The 16,109-nt window shown below is 36.9% G+C and overlaps 1 long non-coding RNA gene across 3 annotated transcripts in view; it reads right to left on the reverse strand.

Moving 5' to 3' along the window:
• Positions 1-1,582: 1,582 nt before the first annotated feature.
• Positions 1,583-16,109, reverse strand: part of LOC140848438 (uncharacterized) — a 34,460-nt gene continuing 19,933 nt past the window's right edge. Inside the window, exons 2-4 of one of the 3 annotated variants that reach the window (XR_012129298.1) lie at positions 15,781-15,930; positions 13,538-13,681; positions 1,583-12,574 (exon numbers count right to left, since the gene is read on the reverse strand). This is a non-coding gene — a long non-coding RNA (uncharacterized lncRNA). Of the gene's footprint in view, positions 15,931-16,109 lie in introns of all 3 variants that reach the window. The other 2 variants (XR_012129296.1, XR_012129297.1) reach the window with 2 other exon arrangements.

Genomic DNA, 16,109 nt, shown 5'->3' on the forward strand with positions numbered 1-16,109 from the left:
CTCATTTGGTTTCTGACTGTGAAAGACACTGTGGCTTCAGTAACCCTGGTTTATCACATATCCGAGAATTTAGGCATATGAGTTGAAGGATAAGCCACAAAAAAACTCATTTCTAGAACTCTAATGGCAAATGACTAAGGAGGATGAGAAGTAATGAATTGAAGTTCTCACGATGGGCTCGACCCACTGCTCTGATTCATTACAGACTCTCTTCTCTCAGTCTGATGATGTACTTAAATCTCTCCCCAAGATTTTTCAGGGATTTTCAAGAGTCATCTATACTACCTATTCCTAACACACACACACAAACAAAAATACTCCTATCTCTTTCTTCTCTGCTTTAATTAGAAAGAGAAACTCGATTACCTCATTATTTTATTTTAAAAAGCCAGGTTATAGTATTAATTAACTCATTACCTAATGTGATCAGAGATCCTTGCATCTCAGGCAATTTGGAAATTTTTCCTTCTTTTTATAAAGGTTAACTAACCCTCCCAAGTCCACTGTGTTTTCTTCAAGTCGAATGAACTTTGAGTTATGTTTGCTAGCGTTTCATTAAATTTTACCATGGAATAATAGAATGTTAGAATACTGAGTTTTAAGAGATTGTGTATGGTGTTAAAAAATATTTTATGCTCATCTTAAAAACTACATAAATACATTGAATTGGAAAATATTGTAATTCTTCCCTCTACTATTTTATGTTTTGGTATTTCCTTGTAGACTTTGTTTAAGGGCCTATAAATTTATGTCTGTGCAAGACTTTTAAACATATATGTGTGTGTGTGTATATATATATATACACACACACACAAATATGCATATATATACATTCATAATGACATACACTAAGTGTTCTGCTTTTTCATTTAACCTTATATTAGAAGAAAAATTTTATATATTTACAATAGTCACAATGATAATTTTAAACTACTCATTCTTTTGACTTGTAGTGCTCTCATGTACTTGGCCATTCTACTATAATAAAAATTTAACCTTCACAATTTTCACAATTGGGAAAAATGTTAAGTTATAATATATAAGGTTGCAATGAATGCCTTCAAACAAATAACCTTTCTCCTATTGAGTTAACTTCTTAAAATAAACTTTTTAAAAAGTTAACGTTTGAAATAATTTTGATTTACAAAAAAGTTGCAAAGACAGTAGCAAAGTTCCCATACACCCTTCACTGAGCTTCCCTAAATGTATACCAATTTGCCCACTAATGTATTCTTGAAACTTCTGGTTGATGGCCTTCCTTAGTTCTGGGAAATTGTCAGCAGTGGGTTTAAAACATTGACTGTATTTCATTTTCCCTTTCTTCCATGTTGCATTTGGGTCATTTCCTGAAGTGTATGTTCTAATTTTTTAAATTCTCTCATCTGCTTTGTTAATCTGCTGCAAAGCCCATCCCCTGAGGTTTTCTTTTCGTTTTTATTTCTAGAAAGATTTATATAGTACTTTTCCAAAGTATTTGGCTGTTTTTTATAGTTTTTATTTTGACATGTATTTTTCAGGCTTGTCTTTCATTTCTTTAAAAATGGTAGTATATTAGTTATCTATTGCATAAGAGATTATTTAGCAGCTTAAAACAACACACATTTATTAATTTCCAGTTCTCTATGAATCAGGAATCTAGTCACAACTTAGCTGGTCCCCTGCTTTAGGGACTCTCCCAAGTTACCATCAAGGTATCAGTCAGGGCTGTGTGTCTATCTCAAAGCTTAACTCATCTAAATTGGATGCTGGTTTCAGTGCCTTGTGGTCTGTTGAGTTAAAGGCCTCAGCTTTTCAATGGTGGTTGACTGGACGTTACACTCGTTGCCTTGCTACATCTTTTTACATCACATCAGAGCCTTTTAAACATCACATCTGGCCTCATTAAAGCAATCAAGTAAAGGGGGAGCAATGTAGTGCTGGTAAGACAGAAGTCACAGTGGCACATTCTCATGGAGGAGACATTGCATCACTTCAGATGTTTTCTGTTCATCAGAGCAAGTCACCACATCCAGCCCTCCCACTCAGGGGCAGTGAACACTAAAGTGAGAATCATTGAGGGCCATTTTAGAAAACTATCACAACTAAATAGATATTTTATGGACTCCACCTAGTAATTGCAGTATCAGAAGGCTCTTCAGTCCTAGTTCTGCTCTGTTGTTTTTACTGTTTCTCACTCATGGTGCCATGCTTCCTTGTATGTTTTGTTAATTTGGACTGAACTGTTCATCTTAATCAGTTTTATCTGTGAAAAAATATATATTTTTGAAGTCTGAAATGAAGGTGAATTCTTCTAGCAACTGTTTGCATTTGCTTCTACCAGATGCCTATGGGAATTACCATTCATTATGCAATTAAGTTTTCATCTTGATGTGTTTGAATCAATAAGGTAGTATGAATTTAGGCTGAAAATATGCATAAGAATTAGCCTAGGATTCCAAATTATGAGTAGTAATGTTTTCTTCCTCTACTCTGTGTTTATGTCTATGACCTTTGATTTCCCTTTATATTTCCTCTTGGGTGAGAGGGGATATATTTATTTTTATTTTAATATTTTGTACTGTGTATAGACTTGGGTACCCCAGTTTAATGGCAGGATAATATCTTTGTAGATTCTTTCTATTGGGTACATATTTTATCTCTTGCTCTTTATGTCCTTTGAATCTACAAACACCAAAGCTCAAGTTCACCCTGGTCAACAAACACCCTCACAGTGAAATTTGCCTTTGGTATTCTATCACACTCCTGTGTTCCTACCTTGACTTGTTATTTTGTCTAGAAAGATTTCCTTTTACTTTTTCACTAGCTATTGATGCATATATTAACAATTTGTTTTTCTGAGATTCTTAGTTGGTTACAATGAGATTTTATCTAGTTTCCTAGCCCATCCTATTATCAAAAACTTGAGGGTCTCTAATGGTTCTTCATTTTGTTTAATGAATATCTGTTGATCAGATAATAGTTATCAAGCTCTATACTAGACTTTGGAAGATTAGACACTGCAGGGAAAGCAGGTTAACAGCTGTGCAAATCATGACATAATACAATGTAAGTTTTGTAGTTGAGGTAAACATCACCTTGGGCACAGAGGAAGGCACATAGCTGAGCCACAGCAGAACTCTGTGGTGCTTATATAGCTTTCACATTTGAAGGAGGATAACTCAGATACTCTAGCATTTCTCTAAATAGCAATAACAGATCTTTGATGAAAACATACTTCTGATGAAATGTTTACTAATGGTAAGGAGTTTTTGTCAAATTTAAATGAAACAGTCTATTGACTTGGAATGAGCAGTGGCCTAACATCAGGAGCCCGAGTTACCTTCTTGGCTTTAATATTAGTAGACAAGGAAGGCATCTCTGTTTTCATTTCATTTGTAGGAAATTGAGCCCTAGGAGGTCATATGCCTTCCCTTTTCTACTCTGTGTGTGGTCTCAGTGAGAAGAAATGACATGACAGTACCAGAGGAGAATCAAGCTGCTAGAAATAATACAACATCAGAGCCTGGTCACAGGCGGGAATTAGGTGGAAGGAGGAACAAGATATTCCAGGAAAGCCCTTCTGCTTACTTCTTGGGTGGCTTAGAAAAATAACTTATTCTCCTTGTCTTTCAGATAAACAGAACATGTGAAGTACACTTCTTACCTCTCTGTATCCCACCATTTCTATAGGATCAATTAAGAATTAATGTGAATGCTTTACAACAGTTTTACAATCTTTATATAAAGGAATTCTCAGTTTTGTTTCATAGTTTTTGCCCAGAAGTTACATAATAAAATACAGTGTAATTAAATGGTTCATTTTCCAAACTCAGTCCCAACTTTCCCACCTCACAGGCAAGCTAAGCCTTGCTACGTCCTGGTTACAAGTTGGGTACCTGGTAGCTGAGAGATCCTGTTCCACCACGCTTTTAGTCAAGACCTTGTCTACATCTCCCTAGAGGTTATCTTCAGCTAAATATCCAAGAAAAGAAATTCGCAGAGGTCTAAGTTTCTCCTTTACCCATTCAAGTTTGTGTGGAAAATTTCTAGTCCCCATTCTACTTTTTAATTCTGACCAAGAAGGCTCTCAGTTTGGCTAAACAGATAAGGATTTAAGTGGGAGGTGATAGTAAGAAAGTGAGAGCGTATTTTTAAAATGCATCAGCTGGATGGGAGCTAAATGGTAAAGGGGATTTCATGAATACCTGCCCACCAAACACACTATATTTACTAGGTCTAATCCTTCCGCCCACTTTGCAAGGTGGTTTTATTTTTTCCTATTTCACAGATGAGGAAGACGAAATTCAGAGAAGTGCAAAAACTCTCTCCAGCTCACACCACAATGAAGCAGCATATCTAAAATCCAGACTCAGGACTCTGACCCCAAAGACCATGTTCTTTGCACAATGTTTCCTTATGATAGTAAAATAATTATGTCTTTTCTACTAATTCTTGATTAAGGAAATTTTTTTTTCAAATGCTCTATTAGTCTATTTATTCAGAAGCTGACCATTTAAGATAAATTATAACTAAGGACTCAACTGGAAAGTTACCTGTTGGGGCTGATCCAAGAAAGAGAAAGAGGGATTTTTGTTTGTTTGGTTTGGTTTTGGTTCTTTTTAATTTTTTTTTCTTTTTTTTTTAATGAGACCATGAAAAGGAAAACATTTTTTTTTTCCAGATGACAGATGAAGTCTGGGGTCATTGACTGATGAATATACACTTTGGTTAAAATAACAAAAAGTGGTTTAATATTTAAAGAAAAAAATATGTATAGATGAAATGCCTAAATAAATCAGAAGATGTGGTGAAATCATGGGACTTCAGCCTGTGCGTCTTTTGTCCACAAAGGCACTAACAATTAGAGTAGAATAACACCCCCAAAGTGACTATCTGTTGCTTACATGGGGTGCCCAATGGAAGAAGAAAAGCAGAAATCCATTCAAACCACTGATCTCTCACCTCCTTTGGCAACAAAACAAAATAAAATAAACTCTCAAAGAAAGAAACCCTTGCCTTCTCATGCTTCTCTCAAGAAAAATTAGAATTAGTAATGGTACGTTTACTATGGAGGAAATTGGTCTTATGGCATCTCAGGGGGAAAAGAAGAAGAGAAAGAAAATGAAAGGCCCACACTGATCATGCAGTCCAGCTTCTACACTTGATAGGGAAGAAAAGTGAGGCCCAGAGAGGCCCAGTGACTGGCCTGGGCCAGTCTACACAAGAAGTTAGAAGCCTAGTTGGGATTGGCACCACAGCCATTTGCTTTTAGACCAAACTGGTTGCAACTGCTGCATTATTACTTAGGTAGAAGGGAAGAGAAATACACATTCAGCATTTTAGAAATCAGTCTGTGTGCCTGTCCACCTATGTCATTGGTTTTCAGCCTTCTTATATTTCTAGAAACAGAGTCTTGCGTAAAAGAGATTTTTTTTTTTTGCATTATATTTATTCTTCGGAGCTTATTTACTAGTGCAGCTGAAAAACACATAAATAAATTCTTAACCCAGGAGGGTATCTATTGCAGGGCACTAGCTCTGTGCCATGAAAGAGGAGCATGTGCCTCTAATTTAACAGTGTTCCTTATTAAAGAGCAGACTCTAGGAGCTGTATAATTGAATACAGTGCAATCCAGAATCCATGCACAGACCTTCTGGCACAAAAAGAGTGCATGGAATCAGTGTCATGATGCAAGAGCCATTCCCTGCAACCCCAAGAAAAGGCTTAGAGGCAGTCAGAGAATGAATATTTTCTGGCATGAATGCATAACTGGCTGCACAAGGTGATTTCACTGTGCATTATACTTTAATTATAACTGTGCTGTAGCCATCTGCTCCACTTCATTCCCTAATTACAGATGCAAAAAGCATTTCACAACTCCCACCCATAAAAAGATCTGAGGGATTTCACGGCAAGGCAGGCTTGCTCTGAGCTCCTCCCTCTTTTCTTGGCCTGTGAACTCTCCCTTCAACGGTACATTTGAGTAGACCAAGAAAATGTTTATGATGTACTGATCAACTCAGAAGGTCTGGGGTGTCTGAACTTGTTTCATTCATTAACAATTCTCCTCTACTGTTATTACACACACTCTGGCCAGATCTTCCTATGCTATGGTTATATATGGCTTCCTACTTATATATCTTTTTCTTTGTTTTCTAAATTTTAATTTTGTTTACTTTGTTGAGATAAAACTAACATACATCATTATACTAGAATCAGGTATACAACATAATGATTCAATATTTGTATACATTGCAAAATGATCACAACAATAAGTCTAGTTGACATCTGACATGCCTTTTTCTATATCCACTCTCCTTCCTCTCAAAAAAAACCATGTAAACAGTGGTCATTTAAAAAATGAAAAATTTAATTTATTCCCAATGCTATCATTTCAAGCATCTCTCAATCTCCCTCTGAGAAACCTACAAGGTTGTTATTGTCCTCCTTTTTCATTAAAGAGGAGAAATTGAGAGTTTAAAGGTTTTTCTTTAAGGTGACACAGTCGGTTGGTGGCAGAATAAGGTTTGAAATCACGTATATGGATATTGATTCTCACTCTTTCAAACTCATTACTGTCAAGCATCATTTGAAGGTGGCATTTAAATTCCCAATTGGATAGCAGAAGTGTGTGGAGCCAGTTCACACTACTCCACAAGAGTAATTTCTAGGTAACTCTTTCCAAACTCATGTTCAGTGACTCGAGTTCAGTGAATTTCATGTTGGAAACTTGAAGTTGCTCATAGTAGGAATATGAAATTAATACACACTAAAAATCAGAGCTCCCCCTGCTTCTCTGAGAGCCAGGTATTAATCACTTATTGGAATGCCCCTGAATATCGAAACAAGATCTACATAGTCTCAGCAACATGACACAACCCAGAGCACAATGCCCTCTTCATCTGTGAACTCGAATAATAAAAGCATGAACACTACACCTAATGAGGACAAGCTGAGCTACTCACACTAAACTTTCCGTCATGACTCTTTCAATATTTTAAAGATGGATTAGTCACCTACTAGAATGAGGATTCTAATTCCAGGTGGTGAATTCAGAATTTTTGATTGAGCCCTTTGGCTTTACAAATTGTCATGGTTTTAAAAGCAATCAACACTCAGAAGTTAGGTGTCCAGGAAGGCTCACGATGGCACACAACAGCCACAAAGCAGGAGGCTCCAGGAAACTGATTGGTTCTTGGCATCCAAGTTCACTCCAGTCAGACATGAAAGGTGTGTGAGGGAATGCTTTCTAGAAGCTATATTTGAATATTTCTGAAGAAAAGTGAGTGAGTGCATGTGGCTTTTTAAAGGGTGCTAAAAGGGAAACAATTTAGAAATTCCCTTTCCCTTTCACCAAAAATTCCTGGGTTTTCAAAAAAGCTTTCATAAAAGCATACATTCTAGACATTCACAAGATTGCAGTTCAAATCCAAGAGTAAAGTCATTTAAAAAACTTTAGCAACTTCTTAAAGATTTGAAAGTCGACTAGTATTCATATGTTGGTTAACTTTCTTGTAAGCCCCATGATGGCAAGACTTAAAAATGAATTTGGGAAAAAATTGAAAGAAATTAGGTTATCAGGTTCTGTTAAATTGTTATATGTATCTCACTTAAGTTTTTGTTCATTAATTCATGTCCACCCAATTACATAAACCCAATTTGGCAGAAGAATAAAAAAATAATAGTGACTTAAAAAAAAAAAAAAAAAAAACTTTAGCAAACCTGAACTGAAGAAGGGATTAAAACATCAGCTATGGTACCAAAAATAAGCACCAACTTTCTAGACATAAAATGAAGTGTAAGCTTTTTTTACCAAACTTCCAGTGCAAATCTCAAATCACAGAGTAATAGAAGCACAACACTAAAATTCAGCACATGTTATACTGATTAGAGATTCAATTAGGTTCTCTATATAGCAAAGACAGCTGCATCGGATGGTATGTATGCTTCCTAATGGACATTTGAATTTATATATGTGCTGATCTCAAAAAATTTATTTGAGGTGACCTCAAAATTGCTTTGTCAAAGCTGATAGGAAGGTTAAGTAATAATATGCAATCGCCAGATTTTGCAGATGTGTTTTTGCAGCCCTTACTGGACCTACCTTTGGAAAGCCCCTAAAAGGCAAGTTTCTTCAGTTAGTACAGTCCTGATACTCAGGAGTTTTGGTAGTCCTATTTTGGTGTGGGTAAAGTGAAGGGTCTTGTGGCCAGGATTCTCACCTGGCCTTGGTTGGCTAGCCTACCACACATTACAATAGCAACATGTCGCAGTTAAATCTACATAAAGAGCCCTGCCCAGTGCTCTGGGCAACATGGTGGCATGGCTACAAGGCTGCAGAAGAGCAGAGCAGAGGCTGGAGTGGTGGCCGCGCCAAGGACAAAGAGGTCCAGAGGACGGCTGTGCAGGCCGAGAGGACCAGAGGCAGAGAACAACGTAGTGCAGCAGACTCACTCTGAGCGGACGGGATTTTAGTGATTGACCTGCCACCATGGAAATAAAGTTGGGTATAACCCTTTCACCCCAAGAACATTCTACTGTCATTTCTTTGGTCACACTGAATCCATAGTGAACTTGCCCGGGGCTGAAGCCAATTGGCAAGAGATTTGGACATTAATTAAAGCAAAGGCTTTAGAGAACGTCTTTGGGAAATGGACTGCCTGATTTGCTCCCCCATCTCTGATACTTACCAGCTGTCAGACTTTGGGCAAATTACATCAACTTTATGTATTGTGGTGACCTCATCTGCTAAATGGGCACAAGAACAGAATTGCATTCCTTAGAATGATTGTAATAATTAAAGAATTATACATGTAAAGTACTTAAGAATAAGAACTGATATGCAGTATATGTCTAATAAATGTTCATTTCTAAGTCTTCTCATTTTATAAGATGAAATACTGAAACCTAGAGAGGTTAAATGCATTATTCAAAGTCACATAACAAATTTGAGGTAGAATTGGGATTAGAACTCATGACCTCCTTTTCACTGTTCCACCCCCTTCCCAATAGTGCTGAATAGGTGATTGTATTTATTCAATAAAACAAATGTTATCAAATACTTCTGGGAATTGAGATGCCCTAAGCACTTCCTCTAATACAAAATTAATGACCAATTTAATACTCAAACAAGGTCTTATGAAGCCAAGTGAAATGTTTTCATCTCTTGTTACCCCTTCTCAGTTACATGATTTTGGGAGGGATATCTTATCCATTTGTTTGTGAAATGGGAAAATTCCTGTTTAAACAACAGTAACAGAAAAGATTCCAGAAAGCTTATGTGTGTGAATGATGTAAAAGTGTTTTGGTCACTGTTGAGGGAAATCAATACATCCCACCAATGAAGAAGAAGGAAGAACAAATGAAGGACAAAACTGGCTAAAAAATTTTAAAATTCAGTCTTTTACCCAGACAAGGACAAAGCCAGCTACCAGAAAGATTGACATGGAGGCTTGCTCTGTGTCCCTAGAGGCAGGAAACTCCTGAAAGAGCTATGAAATATGGCCAAGCACCACAGAATCTATTACTGGTTTGGCTTTGCTAAACACCTAAATCTGCAACCTGAAAAACATCTCATCAGGCGGAAACTGTCAGGCCTCACTGAGTGTGACTGTCACTACTGCTCTGCTGCTATCACCAGGTGTCCCATCTTTATTTACTTTAGTGTTCTTCCACTGAAAAAAGATGATTGATCCATTGTTTTCTTCAAGTTCTCCAATTTCAAAATGAGGCTGGTAGTAGAAAAGAACAGAGGACCTCTTAGAAATCAGGCTGTGGGTGTAAGGCAAAGCCCTGGTAAACGGTGGGTATTGCTAGGTCCAGAGAGTTTAAAGAATCTGAAATCCAAGAGTATTGATTACCTTTCAGGGTCAGACAGATAAAGGTATGAGCTTGAGTCAGTGGCTGGTGGCAGGAGAAATGTCAAAAATTAAACCTGTAGGCAAATTCTAAGAACAAGGACTAGGAAAACAGAACCTAGACAAGATAATTATGCACACACAGACAGAAGTAAAGGTAGGGAGAGAGGGACTGAGATGAGGGGATGTAAATACAAGGTGGAAGCAAGCTGCAGATGTAAAGTGTGGACAACTAACAGGTGATCAGAGAGTTGGAGGCACTCAGAGGCATGCTTGGGTATTTTCCAAACCTGCTGAATCTTCAGTTTCTGCTTTGCTGTGACCTAGGTCGGGGTGCCCTAGATGGAGCCTTAGCAGTGATTCCTTAGGCCTTGGGAAATCCCTTTCTCTCTTTTTCTTCTCCCTCCCTCCTCTCTTCTCATTTTATAGTCCAATCATATGTTAGATTTTTTACAATTGTGTCTCCTTTGTTTCTCAGATGTTTCTCTTTATTTTTCATCCTTTCTTTTCTTTTGGTGCTTTCATCTGGTTATTTTCTGCAGAACGGTCATTCAGTTCACTATCTTCTATTGCTGCTAATCTGATACTAATCCATCTATTGAATTAATAAATTCAATTTAGAATTATACAGTTCAACATTTTCCATTTGGCTCTTCATAGACTTTAAGCTTCTGGTGACATTATTTATATTTTCCTCTATTTTCTTACATATTAATCCTAGTTATGTGTAAGTCCCTGCCTGATTACTGCATTATGACTCTGTTTCAATCATCTACTTTTTTCTTTAAGGTTTTGGTCATCTTACGCTGTTTTTACCATGTTTTAAAATTTTTTTTAATTTGATTTTGTATTTTTTGGGCAAAACATTTAACAGATTCTGAATAATGTTACCTGCCTCCAGAAAGGACTTTGATGTCCTCTGGCTGGCTGGCAGAGTATCTGCACATTACCTTGATTTGTTAAGTGCTGGTTTTGGAATTTCTTAGATCAGATCTATTTCAACTTTGCCCATACTTAGAAGGCAAAATGCTTGCTCTTAATACAGTCTTTTCTCCTAAACATGGTCCTTTCTGGGGTCTCAACTGAGAGCCTGAGTATGTACCAAGGTTCCTCCACCTCGGTAGGGCATGAGCTCCAATATCTGTGCCCGTAGTACTTCCCAGTTATTTTGCTCCCTGGCCATGTCTTCAATCCCCAGGCTACTGCTTTTATATGTATTTCTTTTGTCTGGATTATTAGTCCTGACATGCCAAATTTGGAAGTGACAAATAACTCCAATAATACATAATTTACATTATACATTGGACTTCACTTCTGGGCTTTCCACTTCTTTGTAATTTTTTTACTTTAAACCCTAGCCACTTTGGTAGCCACAGATACCAACCTCGGGCTCCTCTACCTGACAACACTGGTATCTTCACCACCACCTCCAGCTGCCCTACAGTGCAAATTAGAAAATTCTTCCAGGGAAAATGCCAAGCACATCTGAAGTTCAATCCTTACTCCTTTATTCTTTCAGGGTTCTTAACCCTCAAATATATGCCTGCATTATTTTCTCTTCAATGTCTTCAAATACTTGTTTTATACATAAATATAAAATACACACATTTTAGTAGTTACATTTTTCAGTGCAGTACAAAACTATTTTATCATGGCTAAAATCTAAGGTTTATTAGACAACTTTGAATATGTAAACAAATGTTTATTTCATAAACTATAATTTGTTTTGTATTTTAATTAAAAACTTAGAAAAAAGTCCATTTGTGAAGTTTGCTTGTTAAATTTTAAAAAATTCAGTATTGAGCAAAAATGAAGTAACCAAACATATTAACCAGAAGGTTGATAATGGTTCTATGAATACATATCATATTTGAATCTGAGTTTCCAGGCAGACTAGACAAAAAAAGGAAATATTATCCAATATGTAAATCTCATTATCAAAAAAGGGAGAGTACATTTATTACTTAAATAGAAAATATAACTTTTCATAATTTGGAATTTTTAAATAAAATATTTTTTATGAGACTTTCTAGAAGTGTTCTATTTAAAATGCTGAAGCAGTTTCTTGTCTGATGTCATGACATAGTAACAGAATAAATATGTTTTGCATCAACACCAGATAACAATGACCACTTACTAAGACCTGAAGGATAAAATAAGCTTCCTTCTGCTATGATGTTCTTTAGGTGTATTTTCCTTCTTAAACCTTTAGAAGATATAAATAATGAATGGAAATCCCTCTTTACTTCATTATGCATTTAATTTTTAACATCGACTAACATTTTACATATTTCCATTGAACATTCTAACATTTAACATATTAACACTTTAATATCTAAAGGCATTGAGGCATTGATTCTCACTATATAAATATAAGCACAAGTCTGATAAACTAGAAACAGGTACTTAGGCAGACTGGCATCAAGAGATCAGTATTATGGCAACAGAAAGATGATATAGAAGAAGTCTGGTCAGACTATATACCTGCCATTGTAAGACTGCCCTGTTCGTTAGTGGATGCAGCTGTGTTTCTACCACAAGTATGCTTGTATTTGGTGAATGAATGTACATATCATGCATGAATGAATAGATAAATGAAAACTGATTTTGGCCGCAGACTTCAGGACAGTGCTCACGTCACAAATGGAGTTAAATAAGTTTTGGAGAATGTGGTGGGTGATGAGCCAAGCTTCTCAGTACTCCACTTCCCAATTTCATTGACATCTTTGATAGGCCATCTGTAACATTATAGTGATACAGCAATTAACAAAGCCTTTGGAACAAAGCTCCTTTATAATCAAGTTGGCAGCATTGACAGCAGCTCATAAACATGCAAGATTGCTACCATGTGTCATTTAGCTCAGTGACAATGTTCCAATTAAGCTGCATGTATGCACATGGCAAAACACCATTGTGAACAGCTACTGTTGAGGCACATGGTCATTAGCACTGACCCAGTGTTCCTGCCTTTTGTTTAACTGGCATCTTCCATTGGCTTTTATTTATTTATTTTTTTTCTGATTTCCGTTCCACATTTAATGGTCCTATCTCCTTCCCACTCAAATGAGCCAAGCATCTGATGTCTTTCTATTCCTTAGCTACTCATCCCAACCTTTTCTAACTTTACTTATTTCCAAGGCTTTACTGACTGATCTTAGTTGCCTTTCACATTACAAACTGGGTGAAAAGCATTTTATAACCACACCCAGTAGTGCTGGGCATGTATAACAAATGTTTTAGAAAGAACACTGTTGAGGCACATGGTCATTAGCACTGACCCAGTGTTCCTGCCTTTTGTTTAACTGGCATCTTCCATTGGCTTTTATTTATTTATTTATTTATTTATTTTTCTTATTTCTGTTCCACATTTAATGGTCCTATCTCCTTCCCACTCAAATGAGCCAAGCATCTGATGTCTTTCTGATCACAAACTAGGTGATATGCATTTTATAACCACACCCAGTAGTGCTGGGCATGTATAACAAATGTTTTAGAAAGAACACTGGGAAGAGTGTTGCATGACTGATGCTATGGCTGAATCCCATGCTCTTCAGAATCAGTCTTTTATGCTCAGCCTGTTTCCACCATTACAGAATCAGAAGATTGGTGATCTCTAAGGATCCTTCCTTAGAAAGAATTTAACTCTCTAGGATTCAAAATCCATAACTAAAAGTATGTGGAGAAAATGATTTATCTCTTACCCATGTCCAAGAGTGGTGAGAATTGGAACTGTAAATTCAGTTTGATGTTGTTTTATGGTTCTGAGTCACAAAAGAAGATAGATTTCCTTGATAATACTCCTACTGAAATATAAAGGATATTCTCTCTGAGATGCTTAGTGATCCCTTAGGGAAAAAGAAAAAAAAAAAAAGCAGAGAATTACAAAACTCAGTGGCATGACACCACAATCTTCCCGGAATCTGGACCGAAGTTGCAAGAGTTGGGACATGGTACACCATGTTCTTTTCCCCTTGCCTCTGCAGTCATGGAGGTATACATCAAAATGTTGCCTCTCGCAGCCTCTGTGCCTGGCTGAGTTTCTGTGATGAGCGTAGCTTTCTTGTTTACTCTTGCTGGGCTCATAATGAGTGGGAGTAGCAGTAGGCTACTGAAGAACAAACCAACCGACATAAATGTTGTGAGTTGTCAAACCGTGGCTGTCTCTCACTCTGGGTCTCCCGCCCCTACAGCCAGCCCCAGGCATTTGGATGGTGAAAGGAGGAAGTCTAAGTACCTTACATGGTATTACTGGAATAGTCCTACTGGTACGTAACACTGGGCATTTTTCCTGTAACTCTTCAGAGAGAACACACCAGGGGCTGTTCTTGGACTTAGAATTTTACTACCATGAAGGTACTTAAAAGGGTAAAAGTATATTTTCACTGATGCTAAAATAAAATAAGTAAAAGTATTCTTTCTTTTCTTTTCCAGTTATTCTGACCTTACAGAGTTCTAGAACCTCAAATTGATAAGGGCCTTCTAGGAAATGTTATCAAATGTTGGCTCTGATACAGAATCTTCCACATGCCTTTGAAGTGAAATCCAGCTTTTACCTGAGAATTCAACAGGGAACTCTTCTCTTCGCAAGGCAACCAACTCTATTTACGTGTAGCACTGACTCTAACAGAGTTCATTTCTCTACAGTAAAGGGACATTGCAATTTTTAAAGTGACATTGCAATGCCATCACTGCAATTTTTACCCAATAAAGTTCTTGAATCCTACCTCTTGGGGCCACATTTTAATCCTTACTCTTGAAAGCCCTTAAGATATTTTAAGACAGAAAACAAATATCCTGAAATGAAGTTTCTTAAAATTTTCTCCCAAATTAGGAACTTCAGTTACAAAATTGGTTTAGAAAGATGACAATTATGGAGATGTGAAATGATTTCCAGGTGGTCACATTGTTGTTGTCATTATTGCAGATGGAGTGAAAATTAGAAAACAGAAAAGAAGTGAACCCTTCAAGTCCTTATATCTTATATATGAGTTGAAGAATCAGTTTTTTCATCAAAAACAGCAAGAAACAAAAAGCAGTTAGCAAGAGGTCTGTTTTGACAGGGAAATCTCAACTGCGCATTCCCCTGTTTTCCTCTAATCTCCTCTGACTCTTTTCCTTGCTAAAATGTCTTAATGAAATATTCTGCTGTAGATTTAGGGATGACAAGGAAGAAGAGAGAGAAAGAAGCTGGTAAAGTTACAAAGTTACTATGGACAAGCTTGTAGAAAAACAAAGGAAGGCATAGAGGATGATACAGTCAGGGCACAAAGAAGCATTTTCCAGGTAGGAAACAAGCTAAATCTAACACTTTAAAACTTAAAAAGAACAACTAAGGTGCTCCGCATTTTGCTTAGACACAGAAATGCAAAAACACAAAGGGAAGATAATGTGACTAGCAGAAGCAGCACGGGGGGGAAGATTCAAGATTTTTGTGCTTTTTGTAAAAAAACAGAATAGTGTGGTCACTAAAAAATAATACAGATGCAGACCGCATTCAAGGCAGGATGTTTCCAAGTACATGAAGCATAGGGGTTGTGGTCAAGACCACAACCAAGGGCACAATTGGAGTATCATGGCTTTCAAGAAGAGCAAACATCCTGGAAAGTTTTAGGAGAAATTTGGTGAGGCTGATAAGGTAATAAAACCATACATTAAGAAAGAGGAATAAAGGCTTTTGATGTTCATGTTGAATCAGAAAGAGCTCATGGGGAAATGTAAATGGTTCTTCTGGCAAAGATGAATGAAAACTAATATTAAGAGGAGAAAGTTGCAAGAAGCAAAATAAGGTTCAATATAAAAAAGCATTTTATAGACAATAGGGATCATCCAACAATATAATAAGACATCTCAGATGTTAGAAAATTGAAGCTAAGAGTTGTTAGGGCCAGTTCAGGCATCCAATGAACATTTCAACTCAGTAGTTCCTTAAAATATAAAAACTGACCTCAGACCAGATGGTCCCTTCAGAATTGGGTTTGCTGTAGTCTTAAAGGGCTCATCTCAGTAGGAGAGAGGGCCCTTGACTAGGGTTGTTTTGTGCTTTCCATGAAACAGTTTTGTGATTCAGAAAACCACTTTCTCTCTCCTTTTCCTTCTGCAAAAGACAGGGGTTTATACTTAGATCAGTGTTTTTCAAACTTAAGCCAGAAGTATAAACAAAATAAATTTTTAAAAAATTTTAGATGTACTTGAACTGCAATAGGAGGTCTCTTTTCTCCCCAAGGCTTCTCAAGGCAACCTCTGCAGGGACTCCTCATGATTCCTTAGCTCCTC

This window comes from Manis javanica, chromosome 3, assembly GCF_040802235.1.
Source record: "Manis javanica isolate MJ-LG chromosome 3, MJ_LKY, whole genome shotgun sequence".
Lineage (NCBI taxonomy): Eukaryota > Metazoa > Chordata > Mammalia > Pholidota > Manidae > Manis > Manis javanica.